The following is an 8,558-nucleotide window of genomic DNA, read 5'->3' on the forward strand; positions in this document are numbered from 1 at the left end:
AAATGCTTTATAGTTTCATGTAACACTGAAATGTAATGGCAGTGACATGATAAAATGTCGGATACATCCATTATTATAAAGAAAGCAAGTGAGGAATAAACAGTGGTGACATTTAACCTTCTGGGTCAGATATCAATACAATAATAGTGTATCATTAATCGACACACACGTTGCCATGACAGATGAATTCCCTGACGTTCCCTCCTCCTTCTTTCATGCGCTTGTATTGAAAACCACGTGCACACGTCTTGCTCAGTGCCCTACTGGGAGGTTAATGTGACACTGAGTTATTGACACATTGACCTCTCTTTTTCACATGTACAGCAATAAGCTCTCATTCACGAGCTCTCATTTACATGTTAACAGTCTTTAGTCATTCCCTCGGCCACTACAGCTTTGTTTTCCTGCACTCGATGCTGTAGAACATAGCAGTGTTCTGTAGCTTAGATGCTATCCTGAAAGGCTTAGATTTACCTGCGTTACACTTTCTATGTGTATGACAAAGAGAATAATGATGTCCTTGTTGATGCTGTCAATTGTTCAAAGGCTTAAGAGAAGCATGCAGCTAATAGAGCATAAAGAAAAACACTTACAACTCATCGTGCACTGACACCAAGACAAAGAAGATGGGAAGATGTTGAGTGTCTCTGAGAACATCTGCTGTCTTTCAGTCTGTCTTTCTGTATCTCCCTCTATGAAGAATACACAAGCATGTTGTTTGGTCACAAACCTTCTGCTCTTCTTCTTAAAGCCAGATGTGGTTTCCCATAAGCTACATGTGAGGAATTCTCCGTTCTCCATTGTGGTAGAAGTTCCCTCGAAGCCTCAGTGCACTATTTTATACAGTCACAAATACCAGGTATGGATTCACTTTGCATGACCCGGTGGTGAGCACGACTTCACCTGCTCACCACCATTATCGCTTAAGTCAAGTTTTTTTCCCCGTATAGCTTTTAGATACATTTTAATGTCATTTTTATTATATGTAAATAAATTTTTGTCTATTACTATATGGTTACAGTCTTAATCGAAGCAGGGGATAGTTTAGAAACTAATTGATTGTTCTTGATGATTATGATTAACATCTAAAAATATTCCATAGATGATCTGCTGTGGTGATGCTGAACAGGGAGCAGCTGAGAGAACAACAACATCTGATCTAATCTGATTGGTGAAGTGACGACATGGCTTGCTAAAAAAAAAATCTGACCAGGAAAACCTACAATAAGGACAATCGAACGGAGAAGTTTGCGCGTTTATTTTCTTATTTTGGTTCAAAACTTTAGTTACTACTATTAAATCATTACCGATTAAGCTTTAAAAACTCACTGTTACTGTTCACTGGAATGTTATAAACAAAAAACATCATGTAACTGGAGCCTCACAAATTTGAACTGTACACCCCTTATCTTAAGAGTATTACTATACATTGGACAGCAGGAGGCGCCAGAGACTCACTTGTTTACTTAGCAGTTTTATGTTCTCCTCTCTGTTCTGTAAACATATTGCCCACTGCATGGACTCTGGAAATTTTGTGAGACTTTGACCCATAGTGACATCATATTCCACTTCCTAATGTATTTATTTTACTCTCTCTTGGTCAGGTTTGCATGGATATACTGATCTCAGTCTCTGTATGTCCTCTGAATAGTTAAGGTGTTGGGCTATTGGAAGGTTGGGAGATTAAATCCCAGGACCTGCTACTGCTGGGCCCCTGAGCAAGGCCCTTAACCCTGAGTTGAATAAAATCTGTCTACGGTATATAAAGTGTGTCTGCTTAATATTATTGTGCTCCCCGCCTCTATGTGTTGAGGGTCAGTTATCATACACTGATGTATTCTAACACTGAGATTTAGGGAATGAGTCTGAGCAGTTTTTTTACTTCCTGGTGCCTTTCTTCATGCCACATAAGCTTTTGTTTTGCCCTCAGTGTGTATATGAAAATGTGTCTCTGTACAAAACTCGTCCTCACATCAGAGGACATAAAAGAGTCTCCGAAAAAAGCCAGGGATCAAAAATTTGAACCGCAGACTATCGTGAACCCGTTCACGTAGACTTTCCAAAAGAAAAGTGGACAACTTCACTCCATGTTATTAGGAAGACAGGTATTACTTCTGTGTCTGTTTTCTCGAGTGAATGAAAGAATGAATGAAAGAAAGAGAAGGATAGTTAATAACAATAATGATGAGACTAAGCAAAGAAGGATTTGGCTTAGAGGCAGACCAAAACAAAGCCTGGAAAAGGAACTGTAATTACGGCTGTCAGAGAAAAGTCTAGCATCACAAATGACTTGGCCTGTGCGTGCACACACACACACACACACACACACACACACACACACACACAGGTCATTAAATAGGCCGTTCGGGAAAGAACCGGAATTACATTTTTCTGTATTGCATCAGCTGGATAAAACTAAACAAAAACAGCTTTCTCTAACATATAATCTTATTTCAGGATTATTAGCATGAAAAGCTTTAAATTCATTCATTCAACATCATGTTTTAAATGTTTACTGACAGAATTACGCACCCTTAGACTTCCAATTGCGTAAAGTTTTGCATAACCATTTCAAAAAATATGTCAAAATTATTAATCACACATAAACTACAGGAACAGAGGATAAAGATTAAGATGATCCCGGAATCTACCTTTTAATTAATATCTGATTAATTAATTCATTCATTTTCTACCGCTTATCCGAACTACCTCGGATCGGGATGGAGTGCCAACCCATCGCAGGGCACACACACATTCTCATTCACTCACACAATCACACACTACGGACAATTTTCCAGAGATGCCAATCAACCTACCATACATGTCTTTGGACCGGGGGAGGAAACCGGAGTACCCGGAGGAAACCCCCGAGGCACGGGGAGAACATGCAAACTCCACACACACAAGGTGGAGACGGGAATCGAACCCCCAACCCTGGAGGTGTGAGGTGAACGTTCTAACCACTAAGCCACCATGCCCCCCCCCATTTGATTAATTAAGAGGTGTCCTTTTTAGAGCGGTGTAATGGCACATACGTATATCGAGCAACAGCAAAATGGTAATCAAAATTCTACCTGCTGTGTAATTAATGAGGTACGAAGCAGATTTTAAGTGAATTTGCAAACAATTTATACATGAGTAAGAATTGCCTTGTACTAAGACCCGTAGATTATTAATTATCTACACGGTGTTTAAGCACACTTCATATAAAGTGGAGCCTCTCACTCTTTTTTTTTTGAGATAACAGGCTGTAGCATTAGACATTTCCCAGCAGCCGTGTCATCTCTCATCGCTTCATGCAGCTGCGAGTCCTGACAATGCGTTGAATACTAACAATGTGTTTATAGCCACAGGCACATTCAGTGTTGCACAGACAGTTAGATGGCATGCACAAGAATACAAACGAAGGTGAAGATGGTTCAATGGTTAACTTATCAAACTTAGCATCAAAAATAGTAGGTTGAACATAAAAGATTAGTTTTGTGGTAATTAATAAAGGAGGAACATGTGGGCTGTGGGAAATCAAAGCAAAACATTCAAGTAGTTTAGAGAGCTTAATAATTGTGGAAGGATAAATAGAGACATGTGAAGCAACATATGGAACATGGCATTAATTCAGAACTTCCTTTTATCATTCTATGTATTCTATGTACCAGCTCCAGTTGTGTTCCACTTCCTGAAGATTTAAGACCTTCATTGAGATGAGGCCAACCCTGTGAGGATCCTGTGGCATCTAGAGATGTTCCAGCTCCAGTTAGATTCCACTTCATGAAGTTTTTTGACCTCCTCATCTATACACAATTGTGGGACTGTATCTGACTGTAGAAAGGACATTATTCATAAATACACTCTCTGGTGCTCATAACAGTTTATAATCCCACCCTCCAGTGTCATTCGAACGAGGATGAGGTTCACTTTTGAGTCTGGTTCCTCTCAAGGTTTCTTCCTCTTCCATCTAAGGGAGTTTTTCCTCCCAACAGTCGCCTCAGTCACCTCAGACTTGTTCATTAGGGATAAATACACACACAGTTAAATATATGTCAAATATTTGTATAATATTAATCGTTGTATAATAATACACTTTTTATACTATAGTTCTTGTGGTCTGTAAAGCTGCTTTGAGATTATGCCCTTAAATCCTGACAGTGCACACAAACGAAGACTCAATGATAAATTAGTTTCCGCACCTCCTTTTGTACGCACAATTGCAGGCCGGCGAGTGGAAGATTTTGTACCACACTTTACCACTCTGGCCTAAGACAGCTAACTTGTTGCCCTTTTGTCCAGCCGCCGTTGCAGACAGGACAAAATGCACCCCATGGCTGCTGTCTTATTAAAAGGCCTTGATTGATTAAGGAGGTCTGGCAGAGACGCCGCCCCCTGCTCTCACCATTCTTCACACATTTTCACCTTACAAACCCATCTGCCCACCTCCTCTAAATTTCCATCCTTTATTTTTCCTCTCACTTTCTGTCTCACATACAGGAAGGTCATTAATCTCAGATTTTATGACGGCTTGTTTTGTCCACGGAGCTCCCTGCCGAATGAAGATTTTAAAGCGTCGTTCTGAGGAACGTCCGTGTCCTTCACAGCGTACTAGTGTGAATGTTCTCGCTTGCTTTAACAAACAAATAAACACGTAGAATACGTTGAGTAGCTTGTTTACAAAAGATATTTGAGTCATGTCACATTTAATGTGAATCATTTCTTTAGCAGAAGTATGAGATATGTAAACGAATAATTTTATTATTAACTGGAAAAAAAAAATCGTTGGTAAAATTGATCAGAAATAGCACACCGATAGACCAGCAGGGGGTGGTAGAGATCTACAAATACACTCCTAACCTTCTCATGCACCATCAGCTTATGCAGTGTGCAGATTTATCAGGCAGACACGTTCCTTACCACAGCACGTACTCCCAGGATGGTAGGACCACCAGATGGTGGTAAAGATCCACACAGTTATTCATGTACCTCACATACTTGCTTGCTCACTGGGTCCCCGTATACCTAACATTGACTGAGCTGGTATAAAATAAATCTAGGAAATAAATCATGCCTGCAACCTGTCATATACTCCCTGAAATGTACCCATCTGTAGAGATGTGTGAAAAAAAAGCAACGCTATGCTAATTTTTAAGTGATATACTAGGATATAGAAGGCTATGATGGAAAAAGTGAGAGAGTTGGTTTCACTCTGGATAAAGATATCTGGCAATGTAAACGCAAACAACAAGACGTCACGAAATGTCTGACCGGATGTGACCTTATCTGCTTCTGTGAGCAGTAGCATAAGTAAGAATGAACATCTGAGAGTTTTTGAGATACAGCAATTAATAATTTATTTAATCTTTTTATTTTTTCCCCCAGAATTGCTTTTTAATATCAGATAACGGAGCCAGAATTCGAAGCGTATGGCTTCTACGAAAACACAGCATGGAATATCAAATTACTGACTGACTCTGTGACTGGAACGCTGGAATTCTGCAGTCATTTTGGGACTGGAGAGGATGTAGGATCAGAGAATGAGCCACAGCTTTGATTAATGAGATCTAGCTGTGACTGCTGAAAGACAGGCCACAGGAATAGATGAGTTGGCTATTAAATGCTGGATGTGTCACTGCTCTACAGAGAAGGGAGCAGTAATGAAAAGACATCCAGGTCGGGGAGCTGCAATAACCCTGAGCTTGTCCTCCAGGAGAAGGATGTTAAGTGGGCAACCCTGCACTGAAGTATCAGGCAGCCTGCTGTTCAGAGATCATTGAGGAGAAATAGTCAATGTGTGGAAGAAAGAGGGGGGAGGACGAGGGTATCTGAGAGACTTGTTCCAAGGCACACACTGGCATAGCAGAATAAATCTGCCCTGATCCACTGAGCATGTATCTACAACCATTTTCTTTTGAGACATGTCCAGGTACTTGTGTGTACTCGTGTGAGTGTGTGGGTGAGAGACGAAGAGAGAAAAAGAGAGAGAGAGAGAGAGAGAGAGAGAGAGAGAGAGACTCAATGCTGGAAAATGAAGAGAGAATGGGAAAGAGAAAGAGAGAGAGAGATGGTACTTAGCTCTGAATTCAGATCAGCCTGGCAAGAGCAGGACACAGATGACACAAGAACATGGAACATGAGGCTGAGCTGATGGAGATCGAAATCCTTCTACGTGTCAAAAAATTTGTTCAAAACCCTTTCCATCATTGTTCATACTGTACATACATCTAATCCATTTACATGAATGCAGTGAAACTAATGCACTTACAGTATATTGCTCAAACAATCAGCAACTTAACTGAATATACGATGCAATTTGTAGTAAAATAATTGAGCTTTTTATAGTAGTATAAGACATTTGTAACATCATCAGTATAACATCCTTAACTGGGCTGTGAGTAGATCACATGTATAATGTCATCCTGGATAAAATATTTCTTCTTATATAGTAGCATTCGCTGGGAGACCTTCATCAGGCCTCAGGTTTTAAACGTTCCCCAAACCACAGCTGTTTATGGTTTGGATCTTACAGCCAGGATGTGATGGGTCACATTATTTATTCATTTATCTTCAGTAACTACTTTATCCTGTTCAGTTTCACAGCGGATTCAACATCTGTCCTTACTGGGTGTGAGGCAGGGATATATCCTGGATGGGAAGTACTTAATAACAGTATTATAAAAGCTTTAAAGCATTTAATGTGTTTAGGAGTCAAGGTAGCAAAGAATTTTAATGCACATCTTGGATCAGTGTTTATTTCTATTTCTAAATCCTAATCATAACCACTACAACCAGTATAACTGTGAATAATGTATGTGTGGAGTGAGGGTTTATGTCAGACTTGGCTATGCTTTAGGCTGAGATGTCTTGGAAGGTCCTGCTCCATGAGGAAATGCTGACTCTCCAGGCTGGCAGACTGCGGATCTCCTAAACAGACCTCTTCAAATGCCAGCCAGTGGAAAGAGCTAAGCCTCAGATTTAAGCTCCCCCCCCAACACCTTTTTTTGTACAAGCAGGCTAAAGACACAGGCGCTTAGAAATGTCAGCCAACACCATTTGTAAAAATTTTCTTTGTTAAATGTCACATGACAAAGATTAATAAAAGAAAAGAAGCACGACGTGAACTGAGAGGAAGACTCGGACGCGGAACATGGAGTTCTAGATGTTTGGAAAATCAAAGTTAGGAAAAAAACAAATTGTTTTTATTTTGAATAAGAGCTTATTAATTGACAATTTTTTTTCACCCTTTTAAATGACCGTTTTTCTATTCTACAGTATGTACCGTAAGTGGCATAAGCTTAGGAGGACTTGCTCATGAAGGATGCATGAATCTCTTCAGTCACATCTGCTCAAAGCTTATTTGCATTCGGATGTTAAAATTAGGACTTTTCCAAATGATACTAGTTAAAGCCCTTCATGCGGCAATCACGTGGCAGCCGTGCAACATGTAAAATAACGCAAATACATCCAGCGGCCTCATGTAATGTTCACATCAACTATCAGAATGGGACAAATGGGCTCAGTGATTTTGACTGTAGCATGATTACTGGTGCCAGATGGCCTGGTTTGAATATTTCTCTGCTGATCTGAGATTTTCACACACAACAATCTCTGGAGTTTACTCAGCACTAAAGTAAAAACATCCCAGTGAGCAGCATTTCTGTGGTCTGTAAAGCCTCGTTGATGAGAGAGGTCAACTGAGAACGGCCAGATTGGCCCGAGCTGACAGAAAGCCTACAGTATCTCAGGAAACAACTCTGTAATTGAGCAGTAAATCATTACAACGCATAACACATCAAACCTAGAGACAGACAGGCTACAACATCCCTGTTACTAGCATTTAGTATGATGTGTGAAACATTACTACAAAACTGTACAGTGCAAAGCATGATAGCTGAAATGACAATTTAATGGCTGTTTAATACATTAGGTTTTTAAATACAATAATTATAGACGTACGTGCTGGAAGCAGAGAAAAGTGGTCTGGCTCTGAGCAACTGGTCAGAGCTGTTTAAGGGGCATGATGGATTAACACAATATTAATTCATCATGCCAAATCCAGAGCTCCTGCCTAAGGTCATATCACCCACATTTGTAAAACAATTGGTTGACCTTTTAGCAATTGGCATTCCAGAAAGCGGGTGGGTATAGAGAGTCTTGTTATGCCCAGTATGTACTTTATGGTAGTACATGAACCAGAAGATGGTTGTTTAATCATGAGTTCACTTGTTTATCTACTTTTGGCAGACAAACATGCGAACAGACATTTTTTCAAAGAACTTTGTTTCACTTCTGTTTGAAGTTTGTTTGATTCATGGATCGATTGATTTTTCTGTAACACCATGACCTGTCATAGTTTATTTCTTACATAAGTATTTTTTTATTAAATTCATGATATGCAAATTCTAACTGCATTCTTCATTCATTCATTCATTCATCTTCTACCGCTTATCTGAACTACCTCGGGTCACGGGGAGCCTGTGCCTATCTCAGGTGTCATCGGGCATCAAGGCAGGATACACCCTGGACGGAGTGCCAACCCATCACAGGGCACACACACACTCTCATTTACT

The sequence above is a fragment of the Tachysurus vachellii genome, chromosome 8, assembly GCF_030014155.1.
Source record: "Tachysurus vachellii isolate PV-2020 chromosome 8, HZAU_Pvac_v1, whole genome shotgun sequence".
Lineage (NCBI taxonomy): Eukaryota > Metazoa > Chordata > Actinopteri > Siluriformes > Bagridae > Tachysurus > Tachysurus vachellii.